This window comes from Siphateles boraxobius, unplaced genomic scaffold, assembly GCF_051911475.1.
Source record: "Siphateles boraxobius isolate OS27281-9 unplaced genomic scaffold, OSU_SipBor_1 12, whole genome shotgun sequence".
NCBI lineage: Eukaryota > Metazoa > Chordata > Actinopteri > Cypriniformes > Leuciscidae > Siphateles > Siphateles boraxobius.
Window position 1 is genome coordinate 2398707 of NW_027508722.1, and position 20118 is coordinate 2418824.

The 20118-nt window shown below is 37.9% G+C and overlaps 1 protein-coding gene across 3 annotated transcripts in view; it reads right to left on the minus strand.

Annotated features, from left to right (window-relative positions):
- lars2 (leucyl-tRNA synthetase 2, mitochondrial) overlaps nt 1-4736 on the minus strand; it is a 138096-nt gene extending 133360 nt beyond the window's left edge. Inside the window, exon 1 of one of the 3 annotated variants that reach the window (XR_013195596.1) lies at nt 4544-4729. The gene's annotated coding sequence lies outside the window, so the exon portion shown is untranslated. Of the gene's footprint in view, nt 1-4543 lie in introns of all 3 variants that reach the window. The other 2 variants (XM_077206141.1, XM_077206132.1) reach the window with 2 other exon arrangements.
- Nucleotides 4737-20118: the final 15382 nt, after the last annotated feature.

Consider the following 20118-nt stretch of genomic DNA (forward strand, 5'->3'; position numbering starts at 1 on the left):
ACAATGAGACCAGTCATGGCCGTCATCGACACTGTCACATGGTGTGAAGAGTCCTACCTTCAATTAAACATATCCAAGACAAAAGATCATTGCTTTTAGAAGACATGCCCACATGCATGAAGTCACATCCATTAAAGGTCAGACAGTGGAATGTACCCAATCCTACAATTATCTTGGGACAATTATCGACTTCACAAATTGTGAAGCTGTGTGCAAAAAGGGGCACCAGCGCTTGTTTTGTTAGAGGAAACGGTCTTATTTTAACATTGACAATACCATGATGGTCTTGTTCTACCGTGCTTTTATTGAATCAATTTTATCTTTCTCTTTAGTGTCATGGTTTGGGAATCTATCTTTAAAGAACTGAAACTCCCTAAATCAAATTGTTAAATGGTCTAGTAAGCTAATTGGTGTGTCACAGTTTAGCCCAGTGTCCCTGTACACCAGACAGTTACAGCGGATAACTGGCTCAATTTTTAATGATGATGCCCACCTTCTGCACGGTGAATTTCAGCTTCTTCCTTCTAGACGAAGGTGTAGTCCCAAAGTGCAGAACAAAGCGGTATAAAAATAGCTTTGTTCCAGCAGCCATTAATCAGAGGAACAAAATGCACAGATGACACAGAAGCTATGTTATTTATTTTTATTATTCTATTTTTATTATTTTTATTGTCTAATGTTTGTGAAAATGTGTGGATAACTCTGACACTGCAAAAGGGTACAAATAAAGGAACCTGGGGCCTCATTTATAACCGTTGCGTACACACAAAACAGGCCCTGAATGAGGCGTAGCCTACAAGCTGTGATTTATAAAAACGGGAACTTGACGGGAACATTTGCGCACCTGCACGCAAACTCTGTCCCATGCGTACGAACATTTTGGAGACGGAGCAGTTTGGCGACAACGATGGTGAGCTGGAGTTAAATGTCTTTTTAGTCACTTTTAGACAGAAAATATAAAGAAATTTATACATATACGGAAAGATAATACAAATATAATTTCACTCACCAAGCCTATCACATGAAGCAAACATCCATCACTTCTTAAATGTCCACGTCAGCGAGCGCGTTGGGCCATTTAGTGAAACTGACGCATATAGCCTATCTAAAACCGTAAATCTTCATTATAGGTCCAAATTATAAATACAGTGCATGTTCACAATAACAGTTTCAATAAATAAAAGAATGATTTAAACTATGTTTTACTTCTGATATAAACATTTACATTAAATATGCCATTCTCATTAATGGAGTTAAACACTCAAATTATGAAATCATTACTGAGAAGTTACAACATTTTTTATATTCAATAAATAGAAGCATTTGCTGTGAATGCAATGCTTTCGAACACTTTTCCTCTGGCATGCTGTGTTTTAATGTTTTAACTATAGAGATTAATTGCTTATCATGATAATAGCAGATTGTCTGAGAATAGTTTTGTGCAAATAATGCACAACAAGGTCTATATGTTTTCATTAAAAATATAAATCAATTAAAAATACTCTTTGGCCAGTGGAAAAGATTGAGAAAAACTTTCTCTGAAATGTATTTTACACTATTTTATTTATTTATGCAAAAAAAAGGCAAGGATAGGCTACTAAATCATTTTTATTAATGTAACTAATGTGACGGCACATCCGTAGTTCATATTTTCCTAATGTCTTGTACTGTTAAACAAGTTATCACGTGGATGAATAATCATATGCAAATGATATGCAGATGAGGATATGCATAGTAAAACTAGGCATTGTAAGCTCCATATATGGTTTTTTCAGGGAGGAAACAATTGTGTGCACAATCTTCCGCTAACTGGGTAATGGCGTACGCCATTTTTGGCTTTCGGGCGCACGTACACATTTTGGAAGGATCCTACGCACAGATTTATAAATGAGACCCCTGAACCTGAAAGATAGTAATAGTCGTTATAACGTAGTTCAAACAACTTATATAATAAAGTGATATCTGATTTGTAACCAGGCACTAAAGCGATTACCCATAAATCGTGCTTTGAACCAATCAGATTGCTTGGGTCCTAAGCCTGGGACTCATCACTTCACACCGGAGCCATTTGGGATCCAGCCGTAGAAGCCTAAAGTGGGCGGAGCCGGCCGTCGCCATCTTGGCAGCGCGTCACTTCCGAAAAACGAAAATGGGAAAAGAGGCGGAGCATGGGTGGAGCTGAGGTGTCTGGTTGCTGAAACTGCACCGGCATAGCTCGACGTGATCGAGTTTGCTCAGGCTTAGGAGCTAATGCTATATATGCTACTGGCAGTAACGTTACCGTTGCAAGGGCTGTGCCAAGTGTGTGTGTGCGACCACACAGGACCTTACGCTAAAGTGACAGCTGACTTGATGATGTAAAGTTAAAGTTCATGTTTTTGCCCGAATTACTACAATATTTAAAAGACAGCTAAAAGTGAGACTATGTGTGTCCTGATGCTGTATTATTCTGCTAGTTAAAAATATATTAAGCAGTAACTTACAACATTGCTTGGAGCGTGTGATGGTGATTCATGCGAATACATGCCAGTCAGCGCAGCATCGCACAAGTTCGTAGAGAGCATTTTAAATTTTGATTTTGGCCGCCTCTCAAATGGGTCAAACCAAAGATATTACCTAAGAAGTTCAAGTAAATGCACTAGAAATCCACTCTCATTCAAGGATGTGCATGTATTGCATGAACACAGAGAGAAAGCACTGCAAGACACCTGCAGGATTTCATCTGACGGTAAATATGCATATCTATCTGTTCTGTGAGAGCAACGGTACCGCAGAACGCGTGTAGTCTCTAGACGTTTTTAAATCTGAAAAAAAACTCCAAATAGCAACGAAATTGTCAGACATCCATGAGTGCTTGTCACAGAGGAAAACAACTGAAATACAGCAGTTTTTCTGACTATACTAGACTAGACGTACCCTGCCATGCATTTGCAGTTAGCCGTAAGGATGTAACCAAGGCCCTTATGGACATACACCCAGGCATCATAAGGCTTGGCTTTAATGCCTTCCCTTTGACTAGGGAGCACATCTGACCTCAACACACAAAAATCCGGTGCAGCATCAAATATTTGACGAGCTGCACATGACCACATAGCACGTGGTTGAATGCATCAAGAGATTTGTACGCTCTTATCATTTCTCTTGCATACACACTTGGTGTCTGAACTAGACAATTATATATATATATATATATATATATATATATATATATATATATATATCAGGCCATACAATTGCTGGACACTTCTTGCATCCACAATCCAAAGATCGTCAGGTATTGCGTAGGGATCCGGCTAGATCTCACCATTGCTGACAGTAAATTTTTTTAATATAATCGCCACGGTCAGAGGTACTAAGGCTTCCCACATAATCCATAGTCAAATCTTTGATTTACAGTAAAGTAACATTATATGTGTGCAGTCATGATTTTGCATGTCGTAAAGTAACGTAAACAAGGTTAACTTATATTAAAGCAAATTCGGGCTCTATAGAGGCTTTTACATTACTAACTTAGTCTAACATGATAATTCAAACATGCATCACAGTATGTCCGGATTTTGATTCGTAAACAGTTGGACGTTTTACATAATGTTATATTAATCCACTCTCCACTCTCCAATAGAGAGTGGATTCCAATACACAAACAAACAGATCCAACACTGAAATTGCAGTTTATTATTGAGTCAACAAGAAATTACAAACAATGCGAAATCTACGTTAATTACAATGTTCTTTTGCAGAACTCGGCATAAAAGATAGCGGTTTTTTGCCCCCTGGATGCGCGCGCATCCGGTATTGTTTGTATACAAGAAACCCGTGTATGGGATTGACTCTGTTTTGGAGCCTGTCTCTAGCGGCCAGTGGATGAATTGCAGTTAAAGTCACTTCCGTATTGGCTTCAAGAGAGAGACCGGAAGGTTGCCGCTTGTCCAGTAACCATGATGAAACACCATAAACAATTTTTCCTCAACAATTTAAATTGTGTGTATACATTCAGTGTGTGTGATATTACATTTATTAATGATTAACCACATTTATGTGACATTTAGATACGTTTTCATTAGCACCTATTTCATTCAATGACCCAGTTATCATACAGCTGCGAATCTGTGTGACGCAGATCTTGAAATCATGGAGAGATGTTAGAGGACGAGAGTTTCTCTGACAGCCGCCCACAGGCTCTAACACACACACACACACACACACACACACACACACACACACACACACACACACACACACGGCCTCGTGTTTGTGGAAGAGAAGTAAGGGAGATGATCGCGTTGCTATGGTTACTCTTACTCATCTTCCAATATGGAAGAATCATTGTCATATTGGACTCCAAAGACAACACGATTTTCAGTGAGAGAATGAGTGTTAAAAGAGCTCAGCTCAGGTCTAATGCATTTGTTATAACTTAGCCTTACATTATTCTTAACAAAACTATCAAGTTTTTCAGTGATAATGCCAGAATTTTTAGTAGCACACGAGGGAGACATTAGCTGTCAAATGTTTATAACTGAAGGATCACGTTCTTACTTACACGACAACCATCGACGAATAACGGGACCTGTCCCGATGTATTGCGATCCTTTCCGCGTGGTCTATATTATAAATCCATTCAAAGTTTAATTCTGGTGACGCATAAACACACGATAAACTGACATTTGACAGATTCACACCGCTACACGGGCGCCGCCATGTTGTTCAAATAGAGCAAACTTTATTTAAATCTCTATGCGTGAAGCAATGGCGCAGTTTAGAGAAACTCGGTAGAGTTCAGACGTCATATATATTATATATTTAAGCCCGTTCCCGCCATAGTTGAGTGAAACAGTATGATTATGTAAGTCATTATAAAGGAAATTTTCCAAAATAAGACTTAGTATCTAATTGTATTGAGATAATTTCTCATAATAATTACTTAGTAGGCTATGTCAAAATAATGGTAAACTTAATGAGGTTTTGAACACAACCTCTGTGGTTTTTGTCCATACAATGAAAGTGAATGGGCACCAAAACGGTTCTTCAAAATAGGCCTGTCTATTTTGTGTTACAAAGAAGAATTGGTATTATTTTGTGGCACATTGGTGCATTTTTGGGGGTCCGGCAGTGAGTCTGGTGTGCATCATTGATCATTAAAAAACTGTGCCAAGTTCATTTGATTAGAGAATAACCACTGCCATCCTCCCCTTTCAAACACGGCCACACAAATGACTATTCATATAAATCACAAGACAGATTGTTAACAGTCTATGGTCATAAAGTAAAGTTGTGTAGGCTATTACCAGTTTCTCCATAAGAATAATAATAATAATATTATAATTTTGCTTCTTCATAAGCCGCAGTCATCAGGATCTAAGCATCAGTTGCCCGTGTGGATGATTATCGATTCAATTTAATTTTATCTTATGATGTGGTTTTTATAGCAAAGTCTATCTTGAATCTTCCTGAAAGTTAGGGTTTGATCATAATATGTGCAGACTTACTCACATTCAACATTTAAATGTACTTGAATGGCATATCATATCAAGATGTCACAGGACAATCTCAAATGAATGTGAAGATATCATTTGCAGCTCAAAACCTTATTTTTCTGAAGCATTTATCTTAATGCCCTTTTCATTTTATTTCTATACGTGTTGCCTTATAACCTTCATGCAGTTTAACACATAAGTGTTTGTTGTATTACTCATACCACAACAATAAATGTCTTTATAGAAACTTGGATATACTATCATGAAAAAAAACATAAAATTGTCTGTTCATATTCAATAAACAGCATTATATTCAATCGTGTCCAGCAACTTGGAGAATTTGCTTTATTGGGGTCTAAAAAGTACACAATTGACAGATTTCACATATAAAAGTCTTATGTCAGTAAACATTTTTACAGATCATTTTTGGGACTTCTCTTTCAGTCTAACAGTAAGAGGGAGTGATTTGGTGGTTAGTGTTTTTTTTACACCAGTGTGTTGATGTAACCCATTTTGTCAAACGATTCAAGATTGACTGCTGTTAAAACCACATTATATTTGAAAATATACATTTCAGTTGTATCACTTAATCGTCCACATGAGCCATTGCTGCTTTTATTGCTGCTTATGGCTATTTTTTATTTGTGTATTTTTTTATTATATTATTGTAACATATTGAATGTTCTTAATCTTTGAAACGGACACTTAAGCATTAAAATGAGTGACAGTTTTCTGTCACAGCTGCCAGGCATGAAAATTCAGTGTTGGATGTGTTTCCCTGTTACCTTAGCAACCCTTTTATCTCTCAATAGCAGATTGTTTACTGCTGAAGCATTTAGATTTGTGAAATCGGGAGTGAATCACACACAGGCTCCATTTCACACCAGATGAAACAGAGCATTGAATCCTTTACTGTAAGGTCACAGAAGTACCTTCACCCCCAACGACTCTGTGCTCTCGAAAGAAACCAACTGCGGTGGAACTGCAACTGATGATTAGATTTGTTTTGTTTATATTAAAGATTGACTTACTGTGCCCCTTTTACAAATCTTGATTTTGTTTTTAAGCTCTAGTAGAACAGGTTTTCATGCTTGAATGTTAAAAAAGCACATTATTTTTAACATATTCTCCATTGTTGCGGCTCTTTGTTTCCCAGTCTGTCAGTAACGCTCTGTTTAGCACCTGTCTCTATGAAGCCCCTCCTTCTGAAAAGCACACTGTGCTCTGATTGGTCGGCTGGATCAGTGTGTTGTTATTGGTCAAGCGCTTCAAGTGTGTTTGGGAAATGTCCCGCCCCTTCCCATAAGGGTTTCTAAACACTAATAACTAACTCAACCAGGCCCCGCCCCTTTATTTTGCATATAATCAATAATAATTGGAATTATTTAAATGAGGAATATTGTGGCTTGTTCGTTTACAGAAGAAACTCAAGACTACAATTCAGGGGCTGTGTTCGAAATCACCCCTATACCCTCATTCAGTATTCCCTACATTACTCAAACTAGTATAGACTAGTCCACTTTAAGGAGTCCACTTTTGCATAGTTTCTGCTGTTTAATAATCATTTGAAACTTAGCAAACTGGCAGCTCCAGTAGTAATGGAAATATTTATCTTGAACTCTGTCATTGAAACAATGTATAAACCTTAATTAAGGAATGTAACAATTAAAAAGGAATTTATACCTGTATGATATTACGCTGTACCCACATTGGACCAGCGGTTTGGAAAATAGATGGATGGATGATTCTTCTGGTCAGACGTGGAAATTCATTTGCCACGCTACTCTCACAGTGCATTATGGGTATTCTCTAGCTGTTGAGCGTACATCGGTTGTACACTCGTTATTCTACTGCATTTCGGGATTGAATGAGTGCACTCAATTTGGGCTGCGTTCCAGTACAAATTTGGCATGCCCTTCACTCGCTAACTTCCCTCCATCTCGTTCACTCGGATGTATGTCATTGCTTACGTTGCATGAGTGCCCACTACTGGTGGCACCTTTGCAATAGGCTGAATTGGATCGTGCTTAAGCCCTTGATCACTTAAAATCCACTATGGGGTTGATTTACTCATTATTAATTTTTTCCCTTACGCAATTGTTTAATGCAGCATTCTATATGTATATAGGTGTGTTTGAGTTGTTGGTATATGGAGCTGTCTGAAGTGTACATATGAAGAAGACTCGGTCAAAATCGAGGGAGCGAGGGTCTGTCCATATAAATTTCCCTCGTCCACTTCATGAAGTGTAACGCACTAAAAATGGTGGCAGGGATTCCCCCGAGGGGAAGTGTTTAGGGAAGTTCACAAGTGCGTGTCTAAAAGTGGACTGGAACGCAGCCAAGGTCCACTATGTTTTTTTTCGGACACGCCAACAAATTGCTGTCCCCTCAAATACTGCCCTATTTAAAGGTATAGTGTCACAGATCAACCAGGCTCACTTCCACCACATAATACCCCCTTTCCACCAAAAAAGAACTGGTTCGGAACTGGTGCTGGTTCAAAGTTGGTTCGGAGTGGGTCCAACTTGCAAACCTTCTCAGAGTTTGTTTTTCCACTGACTAGAGCGCCCAGGAACGACGTCATTACGTCAATGTGTACGTCGCCATACGTCTTAGCTAGAAACGCCTGCAAGTACATTACTTTGGGATTATCTCTAACTGGTGTACCAAGAAGGCTTTAAAAACAATTGAAATATGTAAGTCTTTTAATCTTTTCCTTTGATATGTAATCTTTTCTGATTGGTTATGTACCCCGTCTTGTGTCTTTTTTTTTCTTTCCATTTATTTGTTCTATATTGTGACGGTTTTCTTCTTTGCTTACATGATGTTTTCAATAAAAAAATAAATTAAAAAAAATAGAAACGCTTGCGCCAACTTCAAGCATAACAACATCGTGTTTCTGCAAATGTTTCTCCTGGCTTTGGGATCCTATATTATGGTCAGAAAAGATGTTTAGGACACATCTAAAGCCGCCCCCAGCCCCCGACGTAAGCTTGACGAGGTCAAAGAACGGTTCTCTGGTTCTAGTCCAGCAAAGAGTTGGTGCCGCTTTGGCGTTTTCCGGGCCGAGAACCGGTTCTTTGGCTGTCGAAACACAAATAACTGGTTCGCGCGCAGGCACCGGCTCCGAACCGGCTCTCAAAATGCTTTGGTGGAAAAGGAGTATAAGTGATCTCAGGCCCTGTCCACACGGACACGGGTATTTTTATAACCGTGACTTTTTTTACGCGGTTCGGCCGTTCGTCCACACGAAAACGCACTGAAACCGAACATTTTTGAAAACCCCTGCCAGGGTGAGGATTTTCAGAAACGCCGGTTACAGTGTTGTCGTGTAGACAGTGAAACCGGGGTTTTTGCCTTGCGACGTCAGAGTGTGCGCCGTTATCAGCTGTGTTTGACATCAGATTTGCGCTTCTGATTGGCCAACGTGGCTTTAGGGTTAAGGTTTATATCACCGCCTGCTGGCGTGGCATGCTCTTGACCGCGCTTGATTGCGTGTTTTTACGTTTTCATGTAGACGGAGACCGAGCATGTGTGGACGGGATTTTTTTTTAAAACGCTGTAGGAAAAACTCTGGTTATAAAAATACCCGTGTCCGTGTGGACATGGCCTCAGTCACCAGACTACAAATCACCGGCACCTGTCATCAATTACACGCTTATCAGCGCTGCGCACTACATAAACACACACCTCAGCCTCAGTCAAATGTCTGGCCTCCTTTACTTGTTCTTCGCGTTTCTCCAGATTGTGTTTCAGTTCCACGTCTATTCCCGAGGAAATCTATGTGCACTTCATCCCCACTACTGAGGTGTGTGCATCTCCGTTCTCCTCCTGTATCGTGAGAAATGATTAAAACTGTCATTCTTCTGCCCGCTCTTCCCATCTCTATTTCATTGCCATATAGGCCTAACTCACCTGCCTCTGCCCTGTGTTGCCAAATAAAGTGTGTCTGGATCCTTAATACTTGTGTTCAGTGTATCTATCCTGATATATAGGGGGCGATTTCGGACACAGCCAGGGAGTTCAGAAGAGGCACTCATATAGAGGCAAGGCAAGTTTATTTATATAGCACATTTTATACACAATGGTAATTCAAACTGCTTTACATAAAAAATAATTAAGATAATCACAACAGATGCAATAGAAATAAAAATACCATGCAGAAATTAAGAACGTTTAAAATCATTACTAAATTCGGGGCGTCCCTATCTAAAAAGAAGAGTCTGAGAGTTTTGGTTTGTGATTTCACATTTAGAAGCACACTTAGTGTTTTTTCATCCCTAATAGAGTGCGTAAACTTTACACTGTCTGCTTTTAACACCTTACAGCATCTCTTCACCCTGATGGAGTGCAAAAACTTGTACACCTGCTTTACACAAGTGTATATGTTTTACAATATCTATGAGTCCTGGGGCCTATACCATGAAGCCGGTTTAGGTGGCTAGCCAGCTATGTTTCAGTTTAGTTTGCGTCAACCCAGGGTTTTAGGGACTATGAAAGTGGTTTGGCTTTTAGCAGTGTTCATCGCCAATAACTACATGTGAGCTTAAATGTTCAATTCTCTCTATACCTTTATCAGCTGTATAAAATAACTTCACAACTTTTACTTTAAAAGTTTTATACTTTATACTGTAGCGAGACTTTTTCTTTTTGTAGTCCTCTTTCATAGACAGCTGTTTTCTTCTTGCGGTGTAAATTTGTTTAAATTCTTACTATTTTTATACTTTCATTTAATAAGTGAATTGCGCTGCTTCTCTCGCGAGAAATTAATCTCAGTTTCACTCTTTCTCAGCATGTGATTGGTCGTTTGCTACTGATGTCACACCTAAACTCCTAAACTCAGGATCAAAGCCTGAGTTGACAGAGAAAGTTGATGATCAGCATCATGGTACCGACAAAGCCTGGTTGGATTGGTTTGGTTTTGTCAACTCTAAACTAATCCTGTAACCCTGAGTTTGTTTAACTACCGTCATGGTACAGGCCCCTGGTGTCTCTTCACTCATGTCTGAGTGCGCAGTGCACCAAACTATCACTCTCCAATTCTCTCAAACTTTCCCACCAGACATTAGAACAGTTAAGATTAAAAACAAGGATCATTAAAGCAGTTAAAAATAGAATTAAAGCTGCAAGCATCATTAATCGGGATTCAGTCGGTTTAAGGACATGCGTAAAAAGATATTATTTAGCAAGCATGCAAACTCTTGGAAAACTTAGAAACCAAAAGTAATTCATAAAAGATCATATAAGAGATTCAGTCAAGAATCAAGACGTAAATAATGTAAGTTGGATATAGATGTTTATAAGGAAGTTCATCCTGATAATGCATTGTCAGCATTTGAAAGATTATTTTACCCTTTGGTGGACAAACATGCACCTATGACTAAATGTACAGTGAAGATTGTTGGGGAGCCATGGATTGTTAATGAGTTGAAAAACATTATGTTTGAGAGAGATGTGGGAAAGGGAAAACAGAACTGGGAACAAGGAGGAATGGGACGTCGATTGCAAATTAAGAAATCAAGTAACTAAAATTAATAGTTAAAAGAAAAGAATGTTTTACAAAATTAAAATAAGTGAATGTAAATATGATTGTAAATCATATTGAATGTGGAGTACACTCAATGAAATAATGGATAGGAAATCAAGTCAAATTACTTCTTTTATTGATACAGGTGACTCACTTTTAACTATTTTTAAACCATATGAAATTGGAAATTATTTTAATGATTTTTTGATAAATAAAGTTGATAAATTAAGAGAAGAAATGTTGTTTGGTAGAACCAGTTTGCCATATCTTTAATATCAGTATTGAAAAAGGGATTTTTCCTTTAGCTTGGAAAGATGCTAAGGTTATTCATCTTTAGAAAAATGCAGCCCTGGGTTTTAATGGTCATAACAGTCGACCAATACGTTTGCTACCAGTTCTTAGCAAAGTATTGAAAATTATAGTTTGTGAGCAAATTCAATTATTCTTTAAGGAGGATAATTTTCTCTCTAATTTTCAGCATTTGTATTGAGAGAGCACAGATTGATGACAATAACTTGTAATTTTAGCTCAGCTTTTGATGTCCTGGATCATAAATTATTGCTGGATAAACTGAAATTTTCTTCTCAAACTATACATTGGTTTAAATGTTAACTGTCTAATGGGCCAATGTGTATTTAATGAAAGTTATTCAGATGTGAAAGAGTTACAATGTGGTGTGCCTCAAGGAAGTTGTTTAAGACCAATGATCTTCCTCTTGGTTTAAAGTGTGCATGGACAGTCATGTATGCAGATGTTACAACATATTTTACCTGAAACATCAATTAAGCTGTTGTTACTGCTTTGGATGAGGAAATACAATTGGTGATAAAGTAGGTACGGAATAATGAGTTGGTTCTAAACTTGAAAAAACGAAAAGCATTGTGTTTCCATCAAAGGTTGATTGCATCAAAAGTTACACTTGTCTGTAAAGAGTGTGCCTATTGAACAGGTAGAGGAAATAAGACTTCTTGGAGTTATAATTAGACAGTAAGATGAAGTGGTGAAAACAGATTGAAAATATGGTAACGGGTATGGGAAGAGGTTTGTCAGTTATTAATGTGAAATCTTTTTAGTAAACCATTTAGTAGCTCCTAACTTGCTGATTTAGGATAACTCTTAAATATAATGTCTGTGACAGTCCTAATTTTAGGACTCCTACATGTTTGCCTTAAGAGTACTCCACAAAAAAAATTTTTGAAATGATTTAGCACTAAAACCAGATCCTAAATCTGTGAAAAGTGGTAAAAAAGAGGTAATCAATTCAAAAACAATCCTAAAATGGTTGTTGCTGGCAATCTGCCTCAGCAATCCGGCCAAAGACACTGTATATACCATTGAGGCAATAGGCGATAGAGTCGGTGCTGAGCCTTCTCCCCTTATAAATGCAAGACATTTTTTGATTTGTAGTTTTTTAATCTGCAATGAGATAACATAAAAAAAGTTAATTTAGGTACAGGCATTATGCATTGAATGATTTAGAATAAAACATTGCAGTCAAGTTGAAAATAATGTCCTATTGTCTGCACTGGGTAAAAGTTGTTCTCAGCAGCATTGTGAATAGGTTTCAAGAGGTAAACTCTTACTTAAGAACTATTACTGCTAATTAGGAGAATTCTTAGTGGTAAGATTATGGGGCGTATAATATAGCCGGTGCAATGCTGCGTCAGGCTCGATGCAAGTGTTTTTTACTAGTTTCAGCCCGACACAGTTTTCATTTTCACATCCTGCGCCACGTTGTTTAAAGCTGCAGTCTGTATGTTGCAATCTCTGTTCGAAATCTGCAATTGCAGTTATTCGCAGAATTATCAACTCTACGTGGGTTGTGTCTCGGCTCGGCACAGCCCGGATGAATCCGATGTTTTGAGGAGAATGTGCGGCTGTCAGTCGGTGTGGATACTGGCATTCGCAATCACAGATTATACTATTTGGAAGTGTGAACAACAAAAGACGTCCTGAACAAGTAACATCCACTTTTGTTCTGACCAACTGAGGGAAAAAGCATTGCAGTAAATCGCGCTGATTAAATCTAACGATCGATTATATCACGTCAAACCGTGCAAATTATAATTTGTTCTCAAATTGTTAATGTTAACAACATCAGCATTGCATGACTACATTTAATGCCCTTTCGAAATTATCCTTGTTTTTCGGGCCGGTTGCAGTCTCTTTTTTCTCAAGCCACTCCGAAGTCTTTTGCATTTTACAACGGGTGAATCTCCAGTTGGTGATTGTCGTTTAAACCTTTTTGGATCCGCCATAAAATTGATAAGTTTAATTATATCAAGTGCTGTGAGTAAAGGCTATAAATCTCCACCTCCAACATCCTCACACTCGTATCTACTAGCCGAGACTCTTCTTTATGTGGACAGATGTGACATAATTTTCCGCGGAAATCCACCAGTGCCAATGGAATTAAAAACATTATTACAAGTTTACCGTTTTGAATCGAGCGAAGGCAAGCAGATCGTTTTGATCACAGGCTGGTTATGTACTTGCTCAAATTTATTTTGGATCATTTTCAGAATGCAGCTTTAAATAACAAATGCATTTGCGCGCCCATGGGTCTGAAAACCAGCGTACCTGGCTTTTAAAGAGAAGGGGAGAGGAGACTCTGATTGTTTATTGCATGTTACGCCCAAAACACACCCATTACTCATTACTCCCCATGCGCCGCCGACCATTTTCCCGTTGTTAAACTAGCAAAAGTGGATTCGGACACACCGTAAGTGCACTTGCGCCGTGCGCTTTAGACCACACGCTTAGATTGTTAGGCCCTAAATGTTTTGTGAATACGGCCCCCGGTCTCTTCTGGAAGCTGGTTCCAGCTCCAGCTAGCATTATAGCTAAAACTATTAACTAATAAAACTATAAAACTAGCTAAGACTCACCTTGAGTAAATCCTTGGTATTTCTAACTGACTTGATCCTGAAGATCTGAGTGATCTCATATTAAATTATCAGCATGAACTCTCTTGTAATTATGGTCATCCCTCTGTACGACCAAATGGACATTTACCCAGCATCATTTCTTCTGCTTTCCAACCCTAGAGGCATAAACGTGAAAAAGAAAGAAAGAAAGAGAGAGAGAAAGAAAGAAAGAAAGAAAGAAAGAAAGAAAGAAAGAAAGAAAGAAAGAAAGAAAGAAAGAAAGAAAGAAAGAAAGAAAGAAAGAAAGAAAGAAAGAAAGAAAGAAAGAAAGAAAGAAAGAAAGAAAGAAAAAGAAAGAGTGAAAGACAGAAAGAAAGACAGAAAGAAAGACAGAGAGAAAGAAAGACAGAAAGACAGAGAGAAAGAAAGACAGAAAGAGAGAAAGAAACGTATAAAGAAGGAAAACAGTATAAAACCCCTTGAAAGCTAAAAGTATAGACAATTGTTAATGTTGTTAGTGATGTTTCCTAAGGTAGTCAAGTCACATTTATTTATAGCGCTTTTTACAATACAGATTGTTTCAAAGCAGCTTTACGGTGATAACAGGAAAATAATGCGAGTTTGTTTACAGTCCAGCTTAAGGCTCAGTTCAGTTCTCATATAATGATGTCAATGCAGGAGATCAATGATATTGTTGAATATCACTATTACTATTGCACAGGGTTAGAAGTAGCCCATACAAATAATAATAATAATGTAGTGAAGTTTGTGTCAGCAAACATCAGTGATTACAATACCGTCATATACTGTATATTATACAATAACTTAATACAGAAGCAACATGCACAGATAGATGTGATTAGATCCGACCGTTCTGCCTCAGTGTTATGAAGATCTCTTAGTCTGGACGTGAACTGGTTATAATTATGTGAAATGCCCATTTCCCTGATCCTATTTCCTCATTGCTGTGTCCTCGAGGGTCCGGGGCATCTGTGTGATTTTCACCCTGATGAATGATGTTCCCTCGGTGCCTCGGGCTCTGAGAACGAAGTCGAAATCTGAGATTAAATCTTCCTCCCTCATTTCCTTCACTTTCCTCTTCTATTTGTCCTGTTTAGCCGTGTGTTTGTAGTGACAGATCACTATTTTATTATCATCTCGATCTCATGAGAAAGTGTAAGTTGTACACTGTGTGATTTGTTTTATTTTTAGAAAAAAGCAAGCATTAAGGCCCCCCCCGCCCCCTAAACATAACCGTCGTCATTTAGACAAGACAATATGACAAAACATAAAAAGGGCTACATGTGAGTGTGTCGTCTTTTTATAAGGTTCGGGTTGTATTGAAGATATTTAATTTTGGATCCAATGTAGAGTCCCATTAGTTGACAACCATAAACATTCACCACACTTATAGTCAGTTTGCTGACAATTCTGGAATTTTGGTTATTTTCGCTGTGTATAAAACACACAATATGCTTCAAATCTATTCATGTGTGTAAATATCTACTACTATAACAACAAGACAATATGATGTATCTGTTGTTGTGGGGAAAACTAAGCATCAATCGTTTTCCCCTCCACCATCTTTAAAGTTTATGGCACAACCAACTCGGGTATCAAAATAATCTCTGAGTTTCCCAGCTGTAAATATGATTTGAGAGAACGTTCATGTCCAATTTCCAACTAGGAAACTCATAAGTTTAGCAGCAGCATTTGCGTAAGCAGAATAGGGTGCTGCAGTTTATGATTCTCAAACATTTTGTTCAAAATGACTTAATTGTAAAGCTCAAAAACAATCGTAGGCTGTAAACGAACTACACCAGTCACATGACTTCAACGTCACCACCATTAAGTTGACAAACTCTTTCAGTCTTTATTTAAACAAATTTTTTATGAAAGCTGCATAAACACAGCTGTGAAAGAGGCTGTGAAATGGACTAAGTAGATCTACTGATGATGTTTAATATCCGACAAGTCCCATTAGACACTTGACAGCAACCGCCTTTTTCAAGACAAGTAAAAGCTTTTAATAAATCACAAGAGTGTATTAATGATGTATATCATGTTGTAGAATAGAACATGAAAATATCTTGAGGTTGTGTTCAGTACAGACCTTATTTCAGGCATTTAACAACCACAATTTTTTTTTAAACACACTGACTTCAGGAAATGTTAAATTGCAACTCATTTAAAATACATCATCCCTGCACAGACGACCGTCAATTTGTAACTATGTCCAATACCGTTACTTTAAATTTTGGTACTTGGCCACAACCAATACCTGTATTTGCACTGCATTTGTAATTTTTTAATATATTGGGTAGAACCAAAAGAATATGAATCATATTAGTTGTCTTAATTTGCTTAGTATATATTTCCTTCAGTTATTTTCATGCTTAAGCATGTTAAAATGTATAGTATGAGCTTCTGTTACTTTAGCTGTTCATTCTATTGCTCAATCATATTTGATCTATCATTTAATTGCACAGCTCATATTTAGAGCTGCTCCAGCAGGATTGGGTGAAATATCACAATTCTCTATTACAATTTTGAGACTACAGTAAAAACTACTTGCCTAATTACTGTAAATTTAAAACATTGTAAAATACAAGCTAGCAGTCCGTAATAAAATAAGAACAAATAATCAAATTACAAATAAACACAATAGAACAACAACAACAAAAAAGGCTACAAATGAAATAAACAGAGTTTTCCAGGTAGTTCTAGGTCTATCAGTATAGTTTTCAGGTAGGCCTACATAATTTGAATAAAGTAATTAAATGTGAAATAATACTGGATTCTAATGCTTAGATCCACAAAAGACAAGGATGATTATAAAAGAACATAAGATTTATTATGAACTCGAACAACAAGCCAACATAAGAAACAGTGTGCAAGTGATTACTTTGTCTTTTGTATTTTGATTAACAGTAATAAAAACACAGCAGGTTTATTAGGCTGCCGTCCCTTTAAGACCGAATTTGCGGATCCAATATAGCCCTACTTTTCATGCGTTTTCTTTGTTTTCGTTCATTAAGATATAATCAAATATGTTTACCAGGATACTCGCCAAGATGGACGTTTTACATAAGTTTGTGTGAATTTGTCCGTTCAAGCACAAGACGTGAAAGAGAATTCAATAAAATTCACCACTGTCTGAGGCAGCTTTCAGAGCTTTGGATGTTTGCGTTATGAAACTTCTTGACCTGCAAACATCCTATAATAATGTAGGGGACCACTCGTTATACAAAAATCACATAACAGTTCATGTTTTACTTACTTATTTAGTTTTAATCCAAATGATGCATGTGTGCTGAGTGAACATTAGCAATCAAGAGCATTCAACACTCTCTCTCTCTCTCTCTCTCTCTCTCTCTCTCAGTATTTTGCATAATTATGTGCTAAAAAACACTCTGAACACCTTAGCAACCTCAAAGCTATGCCCTAGCAACCAACACTCCGGTGACTTGGTAAATGTAGTTGCATTATTATTACTATTATGAGGGCTTTTATCAGAATGCTGCTTGCTAAATTGCATTTTCACAATACTGAATTTTGACTCTGATTTCGGCTCCTTTATTTGTAAATTATTAATTTGTTTTCATAGCTGTTCTTCTCAGATGAATATATTCCTTCCTTTGCATTTTGAGTTAGTTTGATTAGTACTCATTTTACATTTTCTTAGAGTAGAAGTACAAAAGTTCTTGATATTTCATGTACTTGAGGATTAAAAGCATAAAAAGTACTCATCGGTGCGTTCAAAATCCAATAAAGGTTAGTTCACCCAAAAAAATTACAATTCTGTCATTAATTATAGATCATAAAATTAATCCATATGATTTGGTTTAGTGGTTGAATGGTTTAGTCCAAATTCTCTGAAGATACTTGAACAGATTCAATTTAGTCTTTTATTCACATAAACACTGATCAGCGAACATAAACCAAACCTGCTTGACAACCTCTCAATTCATATGGATTAGTGTTACGATGTTAATATGGTCCCTAAAATAAATGTCTAGGATTCAATGGACACATAACATAAGAGATGGAAAACGGCTAGCGGGTTCCAAATAAAGTATTTATTACAGCACAAACAACTCACAAAAGTAACCAAAAATGAGAGACGAGGAACCCGGCAACAGAGGAAAAAGAAAGACAACACAAATAATAAAGTCAAGCTGAGACTCCCCACTCCTAACTAAAGTTACAAACTAAGAATAAAAGGTAAACATGACGAAATGGCGTTGAAAAAGCTGGCTGTCGGCCAAGGGCCGCCTCTTTGTAGCCTTACTTCCCCAGCCAATAGGAAACTAAGGAAGACAGAAATGAGGCAAGATTACTAAAAACAATTACTGGAGGACTCTGGGCCGGGGCGTTCGCGAGACACGCGAGACACGCGTGACACTCCCACCCCCACATGGTGAATGGTGGGGGGGAAAAAACAACCCACCAAATCACCACATAACAGTGCGCGACAGCGCATCTGCCGAAACATTATTCTTACCGGCTACATGTTTTATCTCCAAGTTAAATACTTGGACAAACAAAGCCCATCTCATTAAACGCCGATTAGAATTGCGCATTTGATGAATAAAAAAAAAAGATTGTGCTACGTATAAACAGTAACCGGTCATGAAGAAGAGCCAATATAAACCTCAAAATTATTAAGGGCCAGAATTAAGGCGACCGCTTCTTTTTCAATCGTTGAATACGACTTGATGTTTTTGAAACTTTTTAGAAAAGTAGCACAACGGATGCTCGACGCCGTCAGGCCCATCCTGCAAGAAAACAGCACTTGCTTCCGCATCACTAGCATCAAAAGCTAGTTTAAAAACACGACCATGCGCTGGGGCAGCCAGGACAGGTGCCTGCATTCGGACAGTTTTAAGGGACTCGAAGGCATGCTGGTATTCCGGTGGCCACTTAAACCCAATGTTTGGACTCAGCCGGTCAGTGAGTGGGGCAGCTTCAGCAGAAAAGTTTTTACAAAAACTTCAGTAATACCCCGCCATTCCCAAGAACCGTTGCAGTCTGCGACGAGTAGAAGGTACTGGAAATGACGTGATGGCCTCGATTTTGGCATTTACCGGCTTTACCTTTCCACCACCCACAATTTTCCCCAGATAAACTACTGTCGCTTTAGCAAATTCACATTTAACAAGATTAACCATTAGGTTTGACTCAGCCAGTCTATGAAATACCTGTTTTAGCTGATTGATGTGCTCGTCCCATGTTGCGAGTGAACAACTATGTCATCCAAGTCCCCCCCCAAAACGCGGTCAACTAATCGCTGAGAGGTAGCGGGCGCATTGTGTACCCCAAAAGGTATTACAGAGTACTGTAAAAATACATCAGGAGTTACCCAGGGGGCAAAACACCTGTTTTTTAGGAAATCACACATGGGCTGCTGTAAAAGGTTGTCATATAAAAATGAAATCTATGATGTCTGAGGATCACAACCTGGATTGACAACCCGGTCAACAAGCTGCTGGAAACTTGTAATTAGGGGCAAAACAATGCTACCTCAAATTCTGCTCCCCGGAATCACCCAATAGTCCAGTCATTTTATGAAAAAAGGTTGAACAAATTGCAACTGAAGCAAACTCAACTGATTTTGTATCCACAATATATACTGAGTAAGGCAAAAAAAGCCCCGTAGAATCCCATTAGGGGAAAGTTTCGAAAAAGACCCAAATATAGTCTATCCATTCGCCTATTCATTATTTTTCTCACGTGAATAGGGTAAAAATTTTAACCTTTAAATATCACCATGAAAATTACTGAGTTGATCACTTACATCAAGACAAACAAAAAATGTATTACAAGTTTTTTGAAATTGTTTGTTAACATGGACAAAAGGTGCATAATCTAATTACATATGTGCCAATTTGCAGAAATACCACAACAGATCTAAACATTGGGTATAGCAGGTGAAAATGTCTTGTTGAATCTTGTTGACATATAACAGTGAAAGACTTAATGTTAAGGTCTGAATGGAACACATTTAGGCTACCCATGAACATGAATACATAGAGGCATGAAGAATTACTTTAGAAGCCTTTATTAATTATTATTAGATGGGGTTTGGGGCTGGGTCTGTGCGACTGTTTCTGGGGGATTAATCTGAGGGGAGAACAGGAGACATGGATAAGGACTCGGAGAATGCAGAAGACAAAAGATAGGTAAAATAAAAAGTGTCTGGATCAAAAAATCTAGTTACGTAAACAATATACTCAATGCCAAAACC